Source organism: Pagrus major, chromosome 8, assembly GCF_040436345.1.
Source record: "Pagrus major chromosome 8, Pma_NU_1.0".
Classification (NCBI taxonomy): domain Eukaryota; kingdom Metazoa; phylum Chordata; class Actinopteri; order Spariformes; family Sparidae; genus Pagrus; species Pagrus major.
In genome coordinates, this window is record NC_133222.1 from 4,259,173 (window position 1) to 4,282,482 (window position 23,310).

Sequence of the window (23,310 nt, forward strand, 5' to 3'; positions counted from 1 at the left end):
AAAGTTATGAGACAAAAACCGCAGACCAGGAGAACCAAACAGCAACCTTCCCTGAGCCACAGCCACCACAAACATGCATGAAGCATTTGTGATGATCAGCTGCAAACGTCTTTAGCAAAGATTTGGGCTGCAGTATACACTCTTCTTCATAGACTAAGGATTTGGAAGAGCCCTGTACATGTTTGAACTGTGTAATGCCATCATATTAACAGATGACTAACACTGTCACATGGCAGTGGTGGGATTTGAAACCACGCCTCCTGAGAGACTGGAGCCTTAATCCAGCGCCTTAGACCACTCGGCCACACTACCTGCACTATTTTCTATGAAGTAGTCTGCTGGAGAAGCAGCATCTGGGCAGCAGGTAGGAAGAGACTTGATAAACTTATCAAGAAGGCCAGCTCCATCCTGGGATGAGACAAAAAGTCAGAATTAGAGACAAAAAGTCAGAATTAGAAACAAAAAGTCAAAATTATTTGACAAAAAGTCAAAATTGCGAGACAAAAAGTTAAAATTGTGAGACAAAAAGTCAGAATTATGAGACAAAAAGTCAGAATTATTTGATAAAAAGTCTAAATTATTTGATAAAAAGTCAGAATTATGAGACAAAAAGTCAGAATTATTTGATAAAAAGTCTAAATTATTTGATTAAAAGTCAAAATTATGAGACAAAAAGTCAGAATTATTTGATAAAAAGTCAAAATTATGAGACAAAAAGTCAGAATTATTTGATAAAAAGTCAAAATTATTTGACAAAAAGTCAAAATTACGAGACAAAAAGTCCAAATTATTAGATAAAAATCACAATTATGAGACAAAAAGTCAAAATTATGAAACAAAAAATCAAAATTATTAGATAAAAATCAGAATTATGAGACAAAAAGTCAAAATTATGAGACAAAAAGTCAGAATTATTACATAATTTTTTAAAAATTCTTAGATAAAAAGTCAGAATTATTAGATAACAAAAAAAAATTATGAGACAAAAAGTCACAATTATTAGATAAAAAATCAAAATTATGAGACAAAAAGTCAAAACAATGAGACAAAAAGTCAGAATTATGAAACAAAAAGTCAAAATAATACGACAAAAAGTCAAAATTATGAGACAAAAAGTCAGAATTATGAGACGAAAAGTCAAAGTTATGAGACAAAAACCGCAGACCAGGAGAACCAAACAGCAACCTTGCGATAACAAGACGCTGGCTCTACCCCTGAGCCACAGCCACCACAAACATGCATGAAGCATTTGTCAGCATGATCAGCTGCAAACGTCTTTAGCAAAGATTTGGGCTGCAGTATACACTCTTCTTCATAGACTAAGGATTTGGAAGAGCCCTGTACATGTTTGAACTGTGTAATGCCATCATATTAACAGATGACTAACACTGTCATATGGCAGTGGTGGGATTTGAACCCACGCCTCCTGAGAGACTGGAGCCTTAATCCAGCGCCTTAGACCACTCGGCCACACTACCTGCACTATTTTCTATGAAGTAGTCTGCTGGAGAAGCAGCATCTGGGCAGCAGGTAGGAAGAGACTTGATAAACTTATCAAGAAGGCCAGCTCCATCCTGGGATGAGACAAAAAGTCAGAATTAGAGACAAAAAGTCAGAATTAGAGACAAAAAGTCAAAATTATTTGACAAAAAGTCAAAATTGCGAGACAAAAAGTTAAAATTGTGAGACAAAAAGTCAGAATTATGAGACAAAAAGTCAGAATTATTTGATAAAAAGTCTAAATTATTTGATAAAAAGTCAGAATTATGAGACAAAAAGTCAGAATTATTTGATAAAAAGTCTAAATTATTTGATTAAAAGTCAAAATTATGAGACAAAAAGTCAGAATTATTTGATAAAAAGTCAAAATTATGAGACAAAAAGTCAGAATTATTTGATAAAAAGTCAAAATTATTTGACAAAAAGTCAAAATTACGAGACAAAAAGTCCAAATTATTAGATAAAAATCACAATTATGAGACAAAAAGTCAAAATTATGAAACAAAAAATCAAAATTATTAGATAAAAATCAGAATTATGAGACAAAAAGTCAAAATTATGAGACAAAAAGTCAGAATTATTACATAATTTTTTAAAAATTCTTAGATAAAAAGTCAGAATTATTAGATAACAAAAAAAAATTATGAGACAAAAAGTCACAATTATTAGATAAAAAATCAAAATTATGAGACAAAAAGTCAAAACAATGAGACAAAAAGTCAGAATTATGAAACAAAAAGTCAAAATAATACGACAAAAAGTCAAAATTATGAGACAAAAAGTCAGAATTATGAGACGAAAAGTCAAAGTTATGAGACAAAAACCGCAGACCAGGAGAACCAAACAGCAACCTTGCGATAACAAGACGCTGGCTCTACCCCTGAGCCACAGCCACCACAAACATGCATGAAGCATTTGTCAGCATGATCAGCTGCAAACGTCTTTAGCAAAGATTTGGGCTGCAGTATACACTCTTCTTCATAGACTAAGGATTTGGAAGAGCCCTGTACATGTTTGAACTGTGTAATGCCATCATATTAACAGATGACTAACACTGTCATATGGCAGTGGTGGGATTTGAACCCACGCCTCCTGAGAGACTGGAGCCTTAATCCAGCGCCTTAGACCACTCGGCCACACTACCTGCACTATTTTCTATGAAGTAGTCTGCTGGAGAAGCAGCATCTGGGCAGCAGGTAGGAAGAGACTTGATAAACTTATCAAGAAGGCCAGCTCCATCCTGGGATGAGACAAAAAGTCAGAATTATTTGATAAAAAGTCAAAATTATGAGACAAAAAGTCAGAATTATTTGATAAAAAGTCTAAATTATTTGATAAAAAGTCAAAATTATGAGACAAAAAGTCAAAATTATGAGACAAAAAGTCAAAGTTATGAGACAAAAAGTCAAAATTATTTGCTAAAAAGTCAAAATAATGAGACAAAAACTCAAAATTATGAGACAAAAAGTCAAAGTTATGAGACAAAAAGTCAAAATTATTTGCTAAAAAGTCAAAATTATGAGACAAAAAGTCAGAATTATTTGATAAAAAGTCAAAATTATGAGACAAAAAGTCAGAATTATTTGATAAAAAGTCAAAATTATGAGACAAAAAGTCAGAATTATTTGATAAAAAGTCTAAATTATTTGATAAAAAGTCAAAATTATGAGACAAAAAGTCAAAATTATGAGACAAAAAGTCAAAATTATGAGAAAAAAAGTCAAAGTTATGAGACAAAAAGTCAAAATTATTTGCTAAAAAGTCAAAATTATGAGACAAAAAGTCAAAGTTATGAGACAAAAAGTCAAAATTATTTGATAAAAAGTCAAAATTATGAGACAAAAAGTCAGAATTATTTGATAAAAAGTCAAAATTATTTGACAAAAAGTCAAAATTACGAGACAAAAAGTCAAAATTATTAGATAAAAATCACAATTATGAGACAAAAAGTCAAAATTGTGAAACAAAAAATCAAAATTATTAGATAAAAATCAGAATTATGAGACAAAAAGTCAAAATTGTGAAACAAAAAATCAAAATTATGAGAGAAAAAGTCAGAATTATTTGATAAAAAGTCAGAATTAGAGACAAAAAGTCAGAATTATGAGACAAAAAGTCAAAATTGCGAGACAAAAAGTTAAAATTGTGAGACAAAAAGTCAGAATTATGAGACAAAAAGTCAGAATTATTTGATAAAAAGTCTAAATTATTTGATAAAAAGTAAAAATTATGAGACAAAAAGTCAGAATTATTTGACAAAAAGTCAAAATTATGAGACAAAAAGTCAAAATTATGAGACAAAAAGTCAAAATTATGAGAAAAAAAGTCAAAGTTATGAGACAAAAAGTCAAAATTATTTGCTAAAAAGTCAAAATTATGAGACAAAAAGTCAAAGTTATGAGACAAAAAGTCAAAATTATTTGATAAAAAGTCAAAATTATGAGACAAAAAGTCAGAATTATTTGATAAAAAGTCAAAATTATTTGACAAAAAGTCAAAATTACGAGACAAAAAGTCAAAATTATTAGATAAAAATCACAATTATGAGACAAAAAGTCAAAATTGTGAAACAAAAAATCAAAATTATTAGATAAAAATCAGAATTATGAGACAAAAAGTCAAAATTGTGAAACAAAAAATCAAAATTATGAGAGAAAAAGTCAGAATTATTTGATAAAAAGTCAGAATTAGAGACAAAAAGTCAGAATTATGAGACAAAAAGTCAAAATTGCGAGACAAAAAGTTAAAATTGTGAGACAAAAAGTCAGAATTAGAGACAAAAAGTCAAAATTACGAGACAAAAAGTCAAAATTATTAGATAAAAATCACAATTACGAGACAAAAAGTCAAAATTATGAAACAAAAAATCTAAATTATTAGATGAAAATCAGAATTATTAGACAAAAAGTCAAAATTATGAGACAAAAAGTCAGAATTATTACATAATTTTTTTTAATTCTTAGATAAAAAGTCAGAATTATTAGATAACAAAAAAAAATTATGAGACAAAAAGTCACAATTATTAGATAAAAAATCAAAATTATGAGACAAAAAGTCAAAACAATGAGACAAAAAGTCAGAATTATGAAACAAAAAGTCAAAATAATACGACAAAAAGTCAAAATTATGAGACAAAAAGTCAGAATTATGAGACGAAAAGTCAAAGTTATGAGACAAAAACCGCAGACCAGGAGAACCAAACAGCAACCTTCTGATAACAAGATGCTGGCTCTACCCCTGAGCCACAGCCACCACAAACATGCATGAAGCATTTGTCAGCATGATCAGCTGCAAACGTCTTTAGCAAAGATTTGGGCTGCAGTATACACTCTTCTTCATAGACTAAGGATTTGGAAGAGCCCTGTACATGTGGTGGGATTTGAAACCACGCCTCCTGAGAGACTGGAGCCTTAATCCAGCGCCTTAGACCACTCGGCCACACTACCTGCACTATTTTCTATGAAGTAGTCTGCTGGAGAAGCAGCATCTGGGCAGCAGGTAGGAAGAGACTTGATAAACTTATCAAGAAGGCCAGCTCCATCCTGGGATGAGACAAAAAGTCAGAATTAGAGACAAAAAGTCAGAATTAGAGACAAAAAGTCAAAATTATTTGACAAAAAGTCAAAATTGCGAGACAAAAAGTTAAAATTGTGAGACAAAAAGTCAGAATTATGAGACAAAAAGTCAGAATTATTTGATAAAATGTCTAAATTATTTGATAAAAAGTCAGAATTATGAGACAAAAAGTCAGAATTATTTGATAAAAAGTCTAAATTATTTGATAAAAAGTCAAAATTATGAGACAAAAAGTCAGAATTATTTGATAAAAAGTCAAAATTATGAGACAAAAAGTCAGAATTATTTGATAAAAAGTCAAAATTATGAGACAAAAAGTCAGAATTATTTGATAAAAAGTCAAAGTTATGAGACAAAAAGTCAAAATTATTTGCTAAAAAGTCAAAATTATGAGACAAAAAGTCAAAGTTATGAGACAAAAAGTCAAAATTATTTGATAAAAAGTCAAAATTATGAGACAAAAAGTCAGAATTATTTGATAAAAAGTCAAAATTATTTGACAAAAAGTCAAAATTACGAGACAAAAAGTCAAAATTGCGAGACAAAAAGTTAAAATTGTGAGACAAAAAGTCAGAATTATGAGACAAAAAGTCAGAATTATTTGATAAAAAGTCTAAATTATTTGATAAAAAGTAAAAATTATGAGACAAAAAGTCAGAATTATTTGATAAAAAGTCAAAATTACGAGACAAAAAGTCAAAATTATTTGATAAAAAGTCAAAATTATGAGACAAAAAGTCAGAATTATTTGATAAAAAGTCAAAATTATGAGACAAAAAGTCAGAATTATTTGATAAAAAGTCTAAATTATTTGATAAAAAGTCAAAATTATGAGACAAAAAGTCAAAATTATGAGACAAAAAGTCAAAATTATGAGACAAAAAGTCAAAATTATTTGCTAAAAAGTCAAAATTATGAGACAAAAAGTCAAAGTTATTAGATAAAAATCACAATTATGAGACAAAAAGTCAAAATTATGAAACAAAAAATCAAAATTATTAGATAAAAATCAGAATTATGAGACAAAAAGTCAAAATTATGAGAGAAAAAGTCAGAATTATTTGATAAAAAGTCAGAATTAGAGACAAAAAGTCAGAATTAGAGACAAAAAGTCAAAATTATGAGACAAAAAGTCAAAATTGCGAGACAAAAAGTTAAAATTGTGAGACAAAAAGTCAGAATTATGAGACAAAAAGTCAGAATTATTTGATAAAAAGTCTAAATTATTTGATAAAAAGTAAAAATTATGAGACAAAAAGTCAGAATTATTTGACAAAAAGTCAAAATTATGAGACAAAAAGTCAAAATTATTTGACAAAAAGTCAAAATTACGAGACAAAAAGTCAAAATTATTAGATAAAAATCAGAATTATGAGACAAAAAGTCAAAATTATGAGACAAAAAGTCAGAATTATTACATAATTTTTTTAAATTCTTAGATAAAAAGTCAGAATTATTAGATAACAAAAAAAAATTATGAGACAAAAAGTCACAATTATTAGATAAAAAATCAAAATTATGAGACAAAAAGTCAAAACAATGAGACAAAAAGTCAAAATTATGAGACAAAAAGTCAGAATTATTTGATAAAAAGTCAAAATTATGAGACAAAAAGTCAGAATTATTTGATAAAAAGTCTAAATTATTTGATAAAAAGTCAAAATTATGAGACAAAAAGTCAAAATTATGAGACAAAAAGTCAAAATTATGAGAAAAAAAGTCAAAGTTATGAGACAAAAAGTCAAAATTATTTGATAAAAAGTCAAAATTATTTGACAAAAAGTCAAAATTACGAGACAAAAAGTCAAAATTATTAGATAAAAATCACAATTATGAGACAAAAAGTCAAAATTATGAGACAAAAAGTCAGAATTATTACATAATTTTTTAAAATTCTTAGATAAAAAGTCAGAATTATTAGATAACAAAAAAAAATTATGAGACAAAAAGTCACAATTATTAGATAAAAAATCAAAATTATGAGACAAAAAGTCAAAACAATGAGACAAAAAGTCAGAATTATGAAACAAAAAGTCAAAATAATACGACAAAAAGTCAAAATTATGAGACAAAAAGTCAGAATTATGAGACGAAAAGTCAAAGTTATGAGACAAAAACCGCAGACCAGGAGAACCAAACAGCAACCTTCTGATAACAAGATGCTGGCTCTACCCCTGAGCCACAGCCACCACAAACATGCATGAAGCATTTGTCAGCATGATCAGCTGCAAACGTCTTTAGCAAAGATTGGGGCTGCAGTATACACTCTTCTTTATAGACTAAGTATTTGGAAGAGCCCTGTACATGTTTGAACTGTGTAATGCCATCATATTAACAGATGACTAACACTGTTATATGGCAGTGGTGGGATTTGAAACCACGCCTCCTGAGAGACTGGAGCCTTAATCCAGCGCCTTAGACCACTCGGCCACACTACCTGCACTATTTTCTATGAAGTAGTCTGCTGGAGAATCAGCATCTGGGCAGCAGGTAGGAAGAGACTTGATAAACTTATCAAGAAGGCCAGCTCCATCCTGGGATGAGACAAAAAGTCAGAATTATTTGCTAAAAAGTCAAAATTATGAGACAAAAAGTCAGAATTATTTGATAAAAAGTCAAAATTATGAGACAAAAAGTCAGAATTATTTGATAAAAAGTCAAAATTATGAGACAAAAAGTCAGAATTATTTGATAAAAAGTCTAAATTATTTGATAAAAAGTCAAAATTATGAGACAAAAAGTCAAAATTATGAGACAAAAAGTCAAAATTATGAGAAAAAAAGTCAAAGTTATGAGACAAAAAGTCAAAATTATTTGCTAAAAAGTCAAAATTATGAGACAAAAAGTCAAAGTTATGAGACAAAAAGTCAAAATTATTTGATAAAAAGTCAAAATTATGAGACAAAAAGTCAGAATTATTTGATAAAAAGTCAAAATTATTTGACAAAAAGTCAAAATTACGAGACAAAAAGTCAAAATTATTAGATAAAAATCACAATTATGAGACAAAAAGTCAAAATTGTGAAACAAAAAATCAAAATTATTTGATAAAAAGTCAGAATTAGAGACAAAAAGTCAGAATTATGAGACAAAAAGTCAAAATTGCGAGACAAAAAGTTAAAATTGTGAGACAAAAAGTCAGAATTATGAGACAAAAAGTCAGAATTATTTGATAAAAAGTCTAAATTATTTGATAAAAAGTAAAAATTATGAGACAAAAAGTCAGAATTATTTGACAAAAAGTCAAAATTATGAGACAAAAAGTCAAAATTATTTGACAAAAAGTCAAAATTACGAGACAAAAAGTCAAAATTATTAGATAAAAATCAGAATTATGAGACAAAAAGTCAAAATTATGAGACAAAAAGTCAGAATTATTACATAATTTTTTAAAATTCTTAGATAAAAAGTCACAATTATTAGATAAAAAATCAAAATTATGAGACAAACAGTCAAAACAATGAGACAAAAAGTCAGAATTATGAAACAAAAAGTCAAAATAATACGACAAAAAGTCAAAATTATGAGACAAAAAGTCAGAATTATGAGACGAAAAGTCAAAGTTATGAGACAAAAACCGCAGACCAGGAAAACCAAACAGCAACCTTGCGATAACAAGACTCTGGCTCTACCCCTGAGCCACAGCCACCACAAACATGCATGAAGCATTTGTCAGCATGATCAGCTGCAAACGTCTTTAGCAAAGATTTGGGCTGCAGTATACACTCTTCTTCATAGACTAAGGATTTGGAAGAGCCCTGTACATGTTTGAACTGTGTAATGCCATCATATTAACAGATGACTAACACTGTCATATGGCAGTGGTGGGATTTGAACCCACGCCTCCTGAGAGACTGGAGCCTTAATCCAGCACCTTAGACCACTCGGCCACACTACCTGCACTATTTTCTATGAAGTAGTCTGCTGGAGAAGCAGCATCTGGGCAGCAGGTAGGAAGAGACTTGATAAACTTATCAAGAAGGCCAGCTCCATCCTGGGATGAGACAAAAAGTCAGAATTATTTGATAAAAAGTCAAAATTATGAGACAAAAAGTCAGAATTATTTGATAAAAAGTCTAAATTATTTGATAAAAAGTCAAAATTATGAGACAAAAAGTCAAAATTATGAGACAAAAATTCAAAGTTATGAGACAAAAAGTCAAAATTATTTGCTAAAAAGTCAAAATAATGAGACAAAAACTCAAAATTATGAGACAAAAAGTCAAAGTTATGAGACAAAAAGTCAAAATTATTTGCTAAAAAGTCAAAATTATGAGACAAAAAGTCAGAATTATTTGATAAAAAGTCAAAATTATGAGACAAAAAGTCAGAATTATTTGATAAAAAGTCAAAATTATGAGACAAAAAGTCAGAATTATTTGATAAAAAGTCTAAATTATTTGATAAAAAGTCAAAATTATGAGACAAAAAGTCAAAATTATGAGACAAAAAGTCAAAGTTATGAGACAAAAAGTCAAAATTATTTGCTAAAAAGTCAAAATTATGAGACAAAAAGTCAAAGTTATGAGACAAAAAGTCAAAATTATTTGCTAAAAAGTCAAAATTATGAGACAAAAAGTCAGAATTATTTGATAAAAAGTCAAAATTATGAGACAAAAAGTCAAAATTATGAGACAAAAAGTCAGAATTATTTGATAAAAAGTCAAAATTATTTGACAAAAAGTCAAAATTATTTGACAAAAAGTCAAAATTACGAGACAAAAAGTCAAAATTATTAGATAAAAATCACAATTATGAGACAAAAAGTCAAAATTATGAAACAAAAAATCAAAATTATTAGATAAAAATCAGAATTATGAGACAAAAAGTCAAAATTATGAGAGAAAAAGTCAGAATTATTTGATAAAAAGTCAGAATTAGAGACAAAAAGTCAGAATTAGAGACAAAAAGTCAAAATTGTGAAACAAAAAATCAAAATTATGAGAGAAAAAGTCAGAATTATTTGATAAAAAGTCAGAATTAGAGACAAAAAGTCAGAATTATGAGACAAAAAGTCAAAATTGCGAGACAAAAAGTTAAAATTGTGAGACAAAAAGTCAGAATTATGAGACAAAAAGTCAGAATTATTTGATAAAAAGTCTAAATTATTTGATAAAAAGTAAAAATTATGAGACAAAAAGTCAGAATTATTTGACAAAAAGTCAAAATTATGAGACAAAAAGTCAAAATTATTTGACAAAAAGTCAAAATTACGAGACAAAAAGTCAAAATTATTAGATAAAAATCAGAATTATGAGACAAAAAGTCAAAATTATGAGACAAAAAGTCAGAATTATTACATAATTTTTTAAAATTCTTAGATAAAAAGTCAGAATTATTAGATAACAAAAAAAAATTATGAGACAAAAAGTCACAATTATTAGATAAAAAATCAAAATTATGAGACAAACAGTCAAAACAATGAGACAAAAAGTCAGAATTATGAAACAAAAAGTCAAAATAATACGACAAAAAGTCAAAATTATGAGACAAAAAGTCAGAATTATGAGACGAAAAGTCAAAGTTATGAGACAAAAACCGCAGACCAGGAGAACCAAACAGCAACCTTGCGATAACAAGACTCTGGCTCTACCCCTGAGCCACAGCCACCACAAACATGCATGAAGCATTTGTCAGCATGATCAGCTGCAAACGTCTTTAGCAAAGATTGGGGCTGCAGTATACACTCTTCTTTATAGACTAAGTATTTGGAAGAGCCCTGTACATGTTTGAACTGTGTAATGCCATCATATTAACAGATGACTAACACTGTTATATGGCAGTGGTGGGATTTGAAACCACGCCTCCTGAGAGACTGGAGCCTTAATCCAGCGCCTTAGACCACTCGGCCACACTACCTGCACTATTTTCTATGAAGTAGTCTGCTGGAGAATCAGCATCTGGGCAGCAGGTAGGAAGAGACTTGATAAACTTATCAAGAAGGCCAGCTCCATCCTGGGATGAGACAAAAAGTCAGAATTATTTGCTAAAAAGTCAAAATTATGAGACAAAAAGTCAGAATTATTTGATAAAAAGTCAAAATTATGAGACAAAAAGTCAGAATTATTTGATAAAAAGTCAAAATTATGAGACAAAAAGTCAGAATTATTTGATAAAAAGTCTAAATTATTTGATAAAAAGTCAAAATTATGAGACAAAAAGTCAAAATTATGAGACAAAAAGTCAAAATTATGAGAAAAAAAGTCAAAGTTATGAGACAAAAAGTCAAAATTATTTGCTAAAAAGTCAAAATTATGAGACAAAAAGTCAAAGTTATGAGACAAAAAGTCAAAATTATTTGATAAAAAGTCAAAATTATGAGACAAAAAGTCAGAATTATTTGATAAAAAGTCAAAATTATTTGACAAAAAGTCAAAATTACGAGACAAAAAGTCAAAATTATTAGATAAAAATCACAATTATGAGACAAAAAGTCAAAATTGTGAAACAAAAAATCAAAATTATTAGATAAAAATCAGAATTATGAGACAAAAAGTCAAAATTGTGAAACAAAAAATCAAAATTATGAGAGAAAAAGTCAGAATTATTTGATAAAAAGTCAGAATTAGAGACAAAAAGTCAGAATTATGAGACAAAAAGTCAAAATTGCGAGACAAAAAGTTAAAATTGTGAGACAAAAAGTCAGAATTATGAGACAAAAAGTCAGAATTATTTGATAAAAAGTCTAAATTATTTGATAAAAAGTAAAAATTATGAGACAAAAAGTCAGAATTATTTGACAAAAAGTCAAAATTATGAGACAAAAAGTCAAAATTATTTGACAAAAAGTCAAAATTACGAGACAAAAAGTCAAAATTATTAGATAAAAATCAAAATTATGAGACAAAAAGTCAAAACAATGAGACAAAAAGTCAGAATTATGAAACAAAAAGTCAAAATAATACGACAAAAAGTCAAAATTATGAGACAAAAAGTCAGAATTATGAGACGAAAAGTCAAAGTTATGAGACAAAAACCGCAGACCAGGAGAACCAAACAGCAACCTTGCGATAACAAGACTCTGGCTCTACCCCTGAGCCACAGCCACCACAAACATGCATGAAGCATTTGTCAGCATGATCAGCTGCAAACGTCTTTAGCAAAGATTGGGGCTGCAGTATACACTCTTCTTTATAGACTAAGTATTTGGAAGAGCCCTGTACATGTTTGAACTGTGTAATGCCATCATATTAACAGATGACTAACACTGTTATATGGCAGTGGTGGGATTTGAAACCACGCCTCCTGAGAGACTGGAGCCTTAATCCAGCGCCTTAGACCACTCGGCCACACTACCTGCACTATTTTCTATGAAGTAGTCTGCTGGAGAATCAGCATCTGGGCAGCAGGTAGGAAGAGACTTGATAAACTTATCAAGAAGGCCAGCTCCATCCTGGGATGAGACAAAAAGTCAGAATTATTTGCTAAAAAGTCAAAATTATGAGACAAAAAGTCAGAATTATTTGATAAAAAGTCAAAATTATGAGACAAAAAGTCAGAATTATTTGATAAAAAGTCAAAATTATGAGACAAAAAGTCAGAATTATTTGATAAAAAGTCTAAATTATTTGATAAAAAGTCAAAATTATGAGACAAAAAGTCAAAATTATGAGACAAAAAGTCAAAATTATGAGAAAAAAAGTCAAAGTTATGAGACAAAAAGTCAAAATTATTTGCTAAAAAGTCAAAATTATGAGACAAAAAGTCAAAGTTATGAGACAAAAAGTCAAAATTATTTGATAAAAAGTCAAAATTATGAGACAAAAAGTCAGAATTATTTGATAAAAAGTCAAAATTATTTGACAAAAAGTCAAAATTACGAGACAAAAAGTCAAAATTATTAGATAAAAATCACAATTATGAGACAAAAAGTCAAAATTGTGAAACAAAAAATCAAAATTATTAGATAAAAATCAGAATTATGAGACAAAAAGTCAAAATTGTGAAACAAAAAATCAAAATTATGAGAGAAAAAGTCAGAATTATTTGATAAAAAGTCAGAATTAGAGACAAAAAGTCAGAATTATGAGACAAAAAGTCAAAATTGCGAGACAAAAAGTTAAAATTGTGAGACAAAAAGTCAGAATTATGAGACAAAAAGTCAGAATTATTTGATAAAAAGTCTAAATTATTTGATAAAAAGTAAAAATTATGAGACAAAAAGTCAGAATTATTTGACAAAAAGTCAAAATTATGAGACAAAAAGTCAAAATTATTTGACAAAAAGTCAAAATTACGAGACAAAAAGTCAAAATTATTAGATAAAAATCAGAATTATGAGACAAAAAGTCAAAATTATGAGACAAAAAGTCAGAATTATTACATAATTTTTTAAAATTCTTAGATAAAAAGTCAGAATTATTAGATAACAAAAAAAAATTATGAGACAAAAAGTCACAATTATTAGATAAAAAATCAAAATTATGAGACAAACAGTCAAAACAATGAGACAAAAAGTCAGAATTATGAAACAAAAAGTCAAAATAATACGACAAAAAGTCAAAATTATGAGACAAAAAGTCAGAATTATGAGACGAAAAGTCAAAGTTATGAGACAAAAACCGCAGACCAGGAGAACCAAACAGCAACCTTGCGATAACAAGACTCTGGCTCTACCCCTGAGCCACAGCCACCACAAACATGCATGAAGCATTTGTCAGCATGATCAGCTGCAAACGTCTTTAGCAAAGATTTGGGCTGCAGTATACACTCTTCTTCATAGACTAAGGATTTGGAAGAGCCCTGTACATGTTTGAACTGTGTAATGCCATCATATTAACAGATGACTAACACTGTCATATGGCAGTGGTGGGATTTGAACCCACGCCTCCTGAGAGACTGGAGCCTTAATCCAGCACCTTAGACCACTCGGCCACACTACCTGCACTATTTTCTATGAAGTAGTCTGCTGGAGAAGCAGCATCTGGGCAGCAGGTAGGAAGAGACTTGATAAACTTATCAAGAAGGCCAGCTCCATCCTGGGATGAGACAAAAAGTCAGAATTATTTGATAAAAAGTCAAAATTATGAGACAAAAAGTCAGAATTATTTGATAAAAAGTCTAAATTATTTGATAAAAAGTCAAAATTATGAGACAAAAAGTCAAAATTATGAGACAAAAATTCAAAGTTATGAGACAAAAAGTCAAAATTATTTGCTAAAAAGTCAAAATAATGAGACAAAAACTCAAAATTATGAGACAAAAAGTCAAAGTTATGAGACAAAAAGTCAAAATTATTTGCTAAAAAGTCAAAATTATGAGACAAAAAGTCAGAATTATTTGATAAAAAGTCAAAATTATGAGACAAAAAGTCAGAATTATTTGATAAAAAGTCAAAATTATGAGACAAAAAGTCAGAATTATTTGATAAAAAGTCTAAATTATTTGATAAAAAGTCAAAATTATGAGACAAAAAGTCAAAATTATGAGACAAAAAGTCAAAATTATGAGACAAAAAGTCAAAGTTATGAGACAAAAAGTCAAAATTATTTGCTAAAAAGTCAAAATTATGAGACAAAAAGTCAAAGTTATGAGACAAAAAGTCAAAATTATTTGCTAAAAAGTCAAAATTATGAGACAAAAAGTCAGAATTATTTGATAAAAAGTCAAAATTATGAGACAAAAAGTCAAAATTATGAGACAAAAAGTCAGAATTATTTGATAAAAAGTCAAAATTATTTGACAAAAAGTCAAAATTATTTGACAAAAAGTCAAAATTACGAGACAAAAAGTCAAAATTATTAGATAAAAATCACAATTATGAGACAAAAAGTCAAAATTATGAAACAAAAAATCAAAATTATTAGATAAAAATCAGAATTATGAGACAAAAAGTCAAAATTATGAGAGAAAAAGTCAGAATTATTTGATAAAAAGTCAGAATTAGAGACAAAAAGTCAGAATTAGAGACAAAAAGTCAAAATTATGAGACAAAAAGTCAAAATTGCGAGACAAAAAGTTAAAATTGTGAGACAAAAAGTCAGAATTATGAGACAAAAAGTCAGAATTATTTGATAAAAAGTCTAAATTATTTGATAAAAAGTAAAAATTATGAGACAAAAAGTCAGAATTATTTGACAAAAAGTCAAAATTATGAGACAAAAAGTCAAAATTATTTGACAAAAAGTCAAAATTACGAGACAAAAAGTCAAAATTATTAGATAAAAATCAGAATTATGAGACAAAAAGTCAAAATTATGAGACAAAAAGTCAGAATTATTACATAATTTTTTTAAATTCTTAGATAAAAAGTCAGAATTATTAGATAACAAAAAAAAATTATGAGACAAAAAGTCACAATTATTAGATAAAAAATCAAAATTATGAGACAAACAGTCAAAACAATGAGACAAAAAGTCAGAATTATGAAACAAAAAGTCAAAATAATACGACAAAAAGTCAAAGTTATGAGACAAAAAGTCAGAATTATGAGACGAAAAGTCAAAGTTATGAGACAAAAACCGCAGACCAGGAGAACCAAACAGCAACCTTCTGATAACAAGATGCTGGCTCTACCCCTGAGCCACAGCCACCACAAACATGCATGAAGCATTTGTCAGCATGATCAGCTGCAAACGTCTTTAGCAAAGATTTGGGCTGCAGTATACACTCTTCTTCATAGACTAAGGATTTGGAAGAGCCCTGTACATGTTTGAACTGTGTAATGCCATCATATTAACAGATGACTAACACTGTTATATGGCAGTGGTGGGATTTGAAACCACGCCTCCTGAGAGACTGGAGCCTTAATCCAGCGCCTTAGACCACTCGGCCACACTACCTGCACTATTTTCTATGAAGTAGTCTGCTGGAGAATCAGCATCTGGGCAGCAGGTAGGAAGAGACTTGATAAACTTATCAAGAAGGCCAGCTCCATCCTGGGATGAGACAAAAAGTCAGAATTATTTGATAAAAAGTCAAAATTATAAGACGAAAAGTCAGAATTATAAGACAAAAAGTCAAAATTATGAGACGAAAAGTCAGAATTATGAGACAAAAAGTCAGAATTATGAGACAAAAAGTCAAAATTATGAGACAAAAAGTCAAAATTATGAGACAAAAAGTTGAAATTATGTTCAAAAGTTGAAATTATTAAATAAAAAATTGAAATTCTTAGATAAATGTTTTAAATTCTTATATAAAAAGTCAGAATTATTAGATAAAAAGTTGAAATTATGAGACAAAAAGTCAAAATTATGAGACAAAAAGTCAAAATCATGAGACAAAAAGTCAGAATTATGAGACAAAAAGTCAAAATTATTTGATAAAAAGTCAAAATAATGAGACAAAAAGTCAAAATTATGAGACGAAAAGTCAAAATTGTCAGACAAAAAGCCAAAATTATCAGACAAAAAGTCAAAATTATGAGACAAAAAGTCAAAATTATGAGATGAAAAGTCAAAATTGTCAGACAAAAAGCCAAAATTGTCAGACAAAAAGCCAAAATTATTTGATAAAAAGTCAGAATTATGAGATAAAAAGTCAAAATTATTTGATAAAAAGTCAGAATTATGAGATAAAAAGTCAAAATTATTTGATAAAAAGTCAGAATTATGAGACAAAAAGTCAAAATTATTTGATAAAAAGTCAGAATTATGAGATAAAAAGTCAAAATTATTTGATAAAAAGTCAGAATTATGAGATAAAAAGTCAAAATTATTTGATAAAAAGTCAGAATTATGAGACAAAAAGTCAAAATTATTTGATAAAAAGTCAAAATTATGAGACAAAAAGTTAAAATTATGAGACAAAAAGTCAAAGTTATGAGACAAAAAGTGACTTTTATTCATTTTGAAAAGTTTCATAATCATGATTTATTCTAATCAAGGCTTGTTTTCATCATCTTGTTTCGTGGCTGACAGAATTGGACTGAGCTCATGAGTCCAGCGGCTCTTTATCCTGAAAACAAACGGCCGTTGTTCCAAAATTACACACAAATGTTCCACTGGGACATTTTTCAGACTATATCTGGGTTTTGTAATAATGTGCCGTCAGAACAATGAGCAGCTCCTGTGAAGACCTGAGGAGGGAACTGACACTTTCATCAGAAGCATGTAAATCCAACACTGTCGAACTGTACCTTTCAATTTAAGTCGACATGAGACTGATCATCTGATAGAATCTAAAAGATGGACTTCCTGTCATGGGCAGAAATCAGTTTTGAATCACTATCATTGTTTAATGTTTTAGCTTTTATCCCTCCAACTTTTAACATCACTGAGCCAAACTTAGACATCAATAATCCCTTTATTCTCTGTCTGTGAGCCGCGGCCTCTCCACCCTCTCCTCCTCTGTATTTCCTCCCCAGGTAAGCGAGCGGGGAGGCCAGCTGCTCTGAGGCGTGTGCTGCTTGTTTTGGCTGAAGGGCAGCGGCAGCAGCAGCAGTCGTGTCGGATGTTTGCTCTGCGGGCTGCAGCCCTGTTTTGCAGCTCGGGCAGGCCCGGCCCGAATGAGGCAGAGACAGAGGACTTGTCTGGACTTGCCTTCAGAGAGCAAACAGGAGAAGATGGAGAACAGAGGGAGGGAGGCTGGCAGTGTGGAGCAGCCTGAGGCTAATGTGTCATGTGTCTGTTCCTTTATGCACGAGAAGATGACAGGCTGTCAGGTGAATGATTCAGTGATTTACTGATGATCCTGATTTTAACAAAAGTCCCTTTATGAAGTGAACTCTGTGTTTAATGAACTGGAATACTTTTATTACTGTCTTAACTTTGCACCAGTAAAGAAACAGACACACAGCTGCACATTTACTGGTGTTTTACTTTACTTTGTAGCTGAAGATTTCTCTTAAGCTACTTAATGCTTCTGACAAAAACAGTCTCCACTCAAGGTCCACCTTCCTGCTTCATCTGGAGCTTTCAGCCCCGTCACATGAGCTGAACTTTATGCTGTATGTTATACTTGCACTCCACTAGATTTCAAAACCAAGTATTTCTTTTATTCTTACTTTACAGCTAGCTACCTTTTAAAATAATATTTTTACATACACAATATGATCAGCTTATCAAATAGTGATATGGATTCAGCTAATATTGAATATTTAAAGTGTATTTTTTATTAAGATAAGTGTAAATAGCTCTTTATTCCAGCAATAATCACTGTTACAGAGTGTCTAAGGTCTCTGAATACTTGCTGACACTGAGTCCCTATTAATGCTCAGGCTGGTGGTTCTCAAAGTGGGGTCCTGGGACCCCCTGGGGTCCTTGAGGGGGGGTTCAATGGGATCCCCAGGAAAAAGGGAAATCATTTCTGTAATACAGAATGTATTACACTGATGTGAACGATCGCTAAGAGCTTGTGTCCACTTAGCATTTTACTGGGTCAACATGTGAGACATGGATGTTGTTTAAAGGGGCACAATGTAGTTTTGGGAGAAGAAATTCAAATCAAAAAGTCAAAATTATGAGACAAAAAGTCAAAATTATGAGACAAAAAGTCAAAATTATGAGACAAAAAGTCAAAATTATGGGACAAAAAGTCAAAATTATTTGATAAAAAGTTGAAATTATCAGATAAAAAGTCAAAATTATGAGACAAAAAGTTGAAATTATGAGACAAAAAGTCAAAATTATGAGACAAAAAATTGAAATTATGAGACAAAAAGTCAAAATTATGAGACAAAAAGTCAAAATTATTTGATAAAAAGTTGAAATTATCAGATAAAAAGTTGAAATTATGAAACAAAAAGTCAAAATTATCAGATAAAAAGTTGAAATTATGAGACAAAAAGTTGAAATTATGAGACAAAAAGTCGAAATTATCAGATAAAAAGTTGAAATTATGAGACAAAAAATTGAAATTATGAGACAAAAAGTCAAAATTATGAGACAAAAAGTCAAAATTATTTGATAAAAAGTTGAAATTATCAGATAAAAAGTTGAAATTATGAAACAAAAAGTCAAAATTATCAGATAAAAAGTTGAAATTATGAGACAAAAAGTTGAAATTATGAGACAAAAAGTCGAAATTATCAGATAAAAAGTTGAAATTATGAGACAAAAAGTTGAAATTATGAGACAAAAAGTCGAAATTATCAGATAAAAAGTTGAAATTATGAGACAAAAAGTTGAAATTATCAGATAAAAAGTTGAAATTATGAAACAAAAAGTTGAAATTATGAGACAAAAAGTCAAAATGATGAGACAAAAAGTCAAAATCATGAGACAAAAAGTCAAAATTATGAGACAAAAAGTCGAAATTATGAGAAAAACTCAAATTTATTAGATAAAAAGTTGAAATCATGAGACAAAAAGTCAGAATTATGAGACAAAAAGTCAAAATTAGTCCAGTTCAGGTCCGACTAAGACGTATACATGAAAGAGTAAATCGACTTCCAACCACATTATCTGGGTGTGCTGGTCCGACTTTGAGAAATCTGATTTAGTACGATGTCAGTCAGACTAACACGATACATTTTTAATACACGGTGCACCTTTAAGCTTCTCAAGGTCATCTGATGAGTGTTTTTAATGTTTTCACAGTCATATTTTTTTCTTCTTCTCTTGTTTAAAGGGAGGATCGACATGTCAGAGTCCAGATGAAGCCCTTAGGTTAATGATTTAACCTCATTCAGTTTGATTTAATTCAATCCAATAATTCATGTGATGTGTGTCTGAGCCTTGAGACTGCAGCGCTCTGAAGCATCGTCTGTATTTAGTGTGGGATCATCTGTCTAAGTGTCTTTATGTCATTAGTGTTCACTGACCGTGAACAAACTCCACTTCCTTAAAAAGATGAAAACCAAACTCAGACTTTTTGTTTCCTCGTTAAACTCCTGATGATTCAAAGGATGAATCATTATGTCTCACTATAAAAGGAAAACTCTTTAAGGCGAGTGCTGATTTGTTTGCGGTGGCTGTTGGCGCTGCCCTGCCTGTCTGCTGCCGTGCCAATCCGCCCACAGCGTGTGATGTGATCGTGAGGAAGAAAAGGATGCGGGGTCGTCTTCCTGTGCAGACAGGTAAGACACGACCTGTTAAAACACAGACGCGAGGAGGTCTTCTTTCAACCTCGCAGGATGCATCCACAGTTGAGGTGCAAAAAAAACATTAAAAAAGCGTTCAGGCGTGATAATGAACAGCCTCTCGCTCAGTTCTAATGTAAGAAAATCACCACCGAGCAGCAATTACATAACTTTCAATCACAGTTATTACCGGCTGCACGGTGTAACGCCGCCCGCCTGTCAGGTTTCCAAGTGGAGCTGCTGCTCATGTCGAGTCTTGTCCCAGTTTTTACGAGACACACACACACACACACACACACACACACACACACACCCATCAGCACCTCCCTGTAACTTACAGTCTCCTCGGAAATAAAAAAGGCCATCGGGTCCCGTCTGTTCAAACACACGAGAGATCAGGCGTGACTGCGGGAAAAGGGAGGATCGATCGTTTTTAATCGCTTCTCTTAAACTTTTACGAACTGCCGTGTCACCGGAGGAGTGACCTTTGACCTTTAGAGCAATGCGGGCAATCCTGCGGTCGCATGAGGATGTATGGTGTCTAAATATAGTCGTGGCATCTATGTATGGAGTGCAGTGCCGGGGTTGTGTTTGTGCTCGAGCCTGTTTGATCGTGTTCCTCTGTGTGTCTTGTTTACACGTGTTAAAGCTGCTGCTGGCTGATCTCAGCTTCCTGCTTCCTGTCTGCGTCTCATTGTTTCGTCCTTTCAGCATCGGTCAGTTACTGAAACTCAGGGAGGAGTGATTGTTCGAACTGCCGCCTTCGTCTCTTCTCTTCTCTTCTCCGTCCGTCGGTCAAACAGTTGCTCGTGATCTAATAAACCGGAGAGTGAAAGCCGTGACATGAGGTCACAGCTGGTGTGTATGCTGAATGTGTGTGTGTGTGTGTTTGAAATCCTATACGCACTTGCTTCCTATACTTGCTACCAGCAGCAACATTAGCTGTGAGTTGACACAGTTATGTGACACAAGAGAGTCTGTTGCCAGCAGGTTGTTGTTGTGTTATTCAAACAAACACAAGCTCGTCTCCGGGTCGAAGGACGTCACACGACAGCATGAAAACCAGAGGAAGAGACATTAAAACAAGGAAGTCACAGACCGCGAAACACCGAATATCTTAAAAACCACATGAAAACTCAGAGGCGCTCTCTTCCTGAACAATTAAAATACTTTCATGGTCGTGTAAGACCTAAAAACAAACTGTCTTACTGTGATTTTTATGTCTAAAAGAGCACGTCTAACAAAGTCCAGACGTCCAGGAAACACTCCTGCCCTTGCATCTTTTGGTAAAGATGAGTTAAAGGATCGTTAAAGGATAAGTTGAGCCAGGAATGAATATTCAGTCATTAGCTCTTCACCCACATACTGATGGAAAGTCCCACAAAACAACAGCATTCTCCTGAACAGCTGAAGAAGACGGGAACTTTGTTTTAAAAGTAACAAAACAACTGAAATAAAGATGAAATGGCTCCGTACAGCTCGTACAGCGTAATCCAAGTCTCCTGAGATCCCAAACTGATCTGAAAAGACTTTATTTACAACCCTTGACATGTGGCTGAGCACCCACTCACCCACGTACCCACACAGACAGGGTGCATGCTAACACTTTTAGCTTTGCAGCTACAGTGAAAATTTCAGCTTTATTTAATTTAGGATCTCTGGGCTTCTTGAGACGTGATGTATGGAGCCATTTTATCTTATTATTTATTTTTTTACATTTTAAAGCATGTCCATATCTACTTATTTTGCTGTGAAGCTCCAGTAATGTTTCATGGACAAAAAAAAATATCCCCAAACGTTCTATCTGCTCGAGGGCAAGTAGATAGTTTCATTTTGAATCCTTTAGGTTCAGAATGAGTCCACACAAAACTGAAACTGTGTTCGGCCCCACGCTCGGACATACAAGCCACAGCTTCACGGCGTGGAAAGCAGCTCGCTATGGAAAGATAATAAATTGCGTTGCACTTACACAAAGTACAGACACAGTACACACTGTCTATGCACCCTGCAGATATTCTACAGTAGAGGTCTTTGTTGCAGGGGCCACATCCTCTGCGACGAGATCCTGACCCTAGTTAGAAAGACAAGAAGTGTGTGTGTGTGTGTGAGAGTGTGTGTGCATGAGTGCATGTGGCCTGCCCACTCAGCTCTTCCATCCATAGGCCCAGATTCCAGCGGACCTCCCTGCTCGGGTGTTGGGGTTGGAGAGCAGACTTTGAAGGAGGCTCCAGTGACTCATTACCCAACAATCCACCCACCCTCCATGTCCTCTACACCCCCCAAACATCTCCATCCTCGCCCCTGCCCCAGCCACCGCCCCTGCCCCTTGTCCTCTGGCACAGTTAGCTGACACTGACACACACACACACTCACTGATCGTGAAGAAAAGAGATTCTGTTTCAGTGTAACAGGGATTGTGTGGATCGAACCGCTGTGAAAGACTCCTCTGTGTGTGTAGATGTTGTACTGTACGTCAGTGTGCATGCATGCAGCTAATGCACCAACTCATCTAATATTTCTCAGGTTTTATCAACATGTGGAACGAGTTTTACCAGACCCAGATCTCAGTTTTCATATGTAATCTTTTAACTTTTCATGTATAAACCTGACATCCTAATCTGTGCCTCCAGATCTGCTGGAGCTGTTTCTTCATGTTTCCTTGGGGGGGGTTGTGTAAACCTACACCTCAAACTCCCGTTCCCACAGCCTCACACTGGTCATACCCCCACCTTTGACTGGTGTGAACACACATCTGCGACATATCTCGTGGGGGGACGAATCCAGACATCTGCGCCCCATGTTTTAGCAATCGGGTCGGGGAGAAGTGTATGTTTTTAACATACTGCTGGGTGTCTGTGTACGAGCGTGCTCATTAGAGATGACATCCGTAGGAGGTGACATCACTCGGTCTTTCCTGTCTGGAGCACAAAGAGCAAAATTAGATTTTTAAAATATGTTCTGCTTCACCAAACGTTCCTCTGCATTCATGGGAAAATGTTTCAAAAAAGCTTGAACACATTGCATTTATAAATGAGCATGAAGTGTAATGTGAAACTCCCGCCTCACAGTCTGCGCTCGGGCTGATTCAGCGTTAATCACGAGGCAGGGTGGAGAAAACAAGTGGAGTCGGTGAGGCTGCTGTGCAGTGCAGGGCTTTCAAACCTCTCGTCCAAAATCAAAACTAAAGCAGAGTTTTAAAGAAGAAGTCAACAGTTTGCTAAATTAAAAGCTTCAATAACCACAGCTCAAGATGTAAGTTGTGTTCCTCTTGG

The 23,310-nt window shown here is 32.1% G+C and overlaps 9 non-coding genes across 9 annotated transcripts; all 9 read right to left on the reverse strand.

Annotated features, from left to right (window-relative positions):
• Nucleotides 1-230: 230 nt before the first annotated feature.
• Nucleotides 231-312, reverse strand: trnal-aag (transfer RNA leucine (anticodon AAG)). Its single transcript has one exon. It is a non-coding gene; the product is annotated as a tRNA-Leu (tRNA).
• Nucleotides 313-1,396: 1,084 nt separating this feature from the next.
• Nucleotides 1,397-1,478, reverse strand: trnal-aag (transfer RNA leucine (anticodon AAG)). Its single transcript has one exon. It is a non-coding gene; the product is annotated as a tRNA-Leu (tRNA).
• Nucleotides 1,479-2,562: 1,084 nt separating this feature from the next.
• trnal-aag (transfer RNA leucine (anticodon AAG)) lies at nt 2,563-2,644 on the reverse strand. The gene has a single exon. It is a non-coding gene; the product is annotated as a tRNA-Leu (tRNA).
• Nucleotides 2,645-7,432: 4,788 nt separating this feature from the next.
• On the reverse strand, nt 7,433-7,514 carry trnal-aag (transfer RNA leucine (anticodon AAG)). The gene has a single exon. It is a non-coding gene; the product is annotated as a tRNA-Leu (tRNA).
• Nucleotides 7,515-8,892: 1,378 nt separating this feature from the next.
• trnal-aag (transfer RNA leucine (anticodon AAG)) lies at nt 8,893-8,974 on the reverse strand. The gene has a single exon. It is a non-coding gene; the product is annotated as a tRNA-Leu (tRNA).
• A 1,879-nt stretch (nt 8,975-10,853) lies between these two features.
• Nucleotides 10,854-10,935, reverse strand: trnal-aag (transfer RNA leucine (anticodon AAG)). Its single transcript has one exon. It is a non-coding gene; the product is annotated as a tRNA-Leu (tRNA).
• Nucleotides 10,936-12,291: 1,356 nt separating this feature from the next.
• On the reverse strand, nt 12,292-12,373 carry trnal-aag (transfer RNA leucine (anticodon AAG)). The gene has a single exon. It is a non-coding gene; the product is annotated as a tRNA-Leu (tRNA).
• Nucleotides 12,374-13,876: 1,503 nt separating this feature from the next.
• trnal-aag (transfer RNA leucine (anticodon AAG)) lies at nt 13,877-13,958 on the reverse strand. Its single transcript has one exon. It is a non-coding gene; the product is annotated as a tRNA-Leu (tRNA).
• Nucleotides 13,959-15,775: 1,817 nt separating this feature from the next.
• trnal-aag (transfer RNA leucine (anticodon AAG)) lies at nt 15,776-15,857 on the reverse strand. Its single transcript has one exon. It is a non-coding gene; the product is annotated as a tRNA-Leu (tRNA).
• Between the last annotated feature and the right edge of the window lie 7,453 nt (nt 15,858-23,310).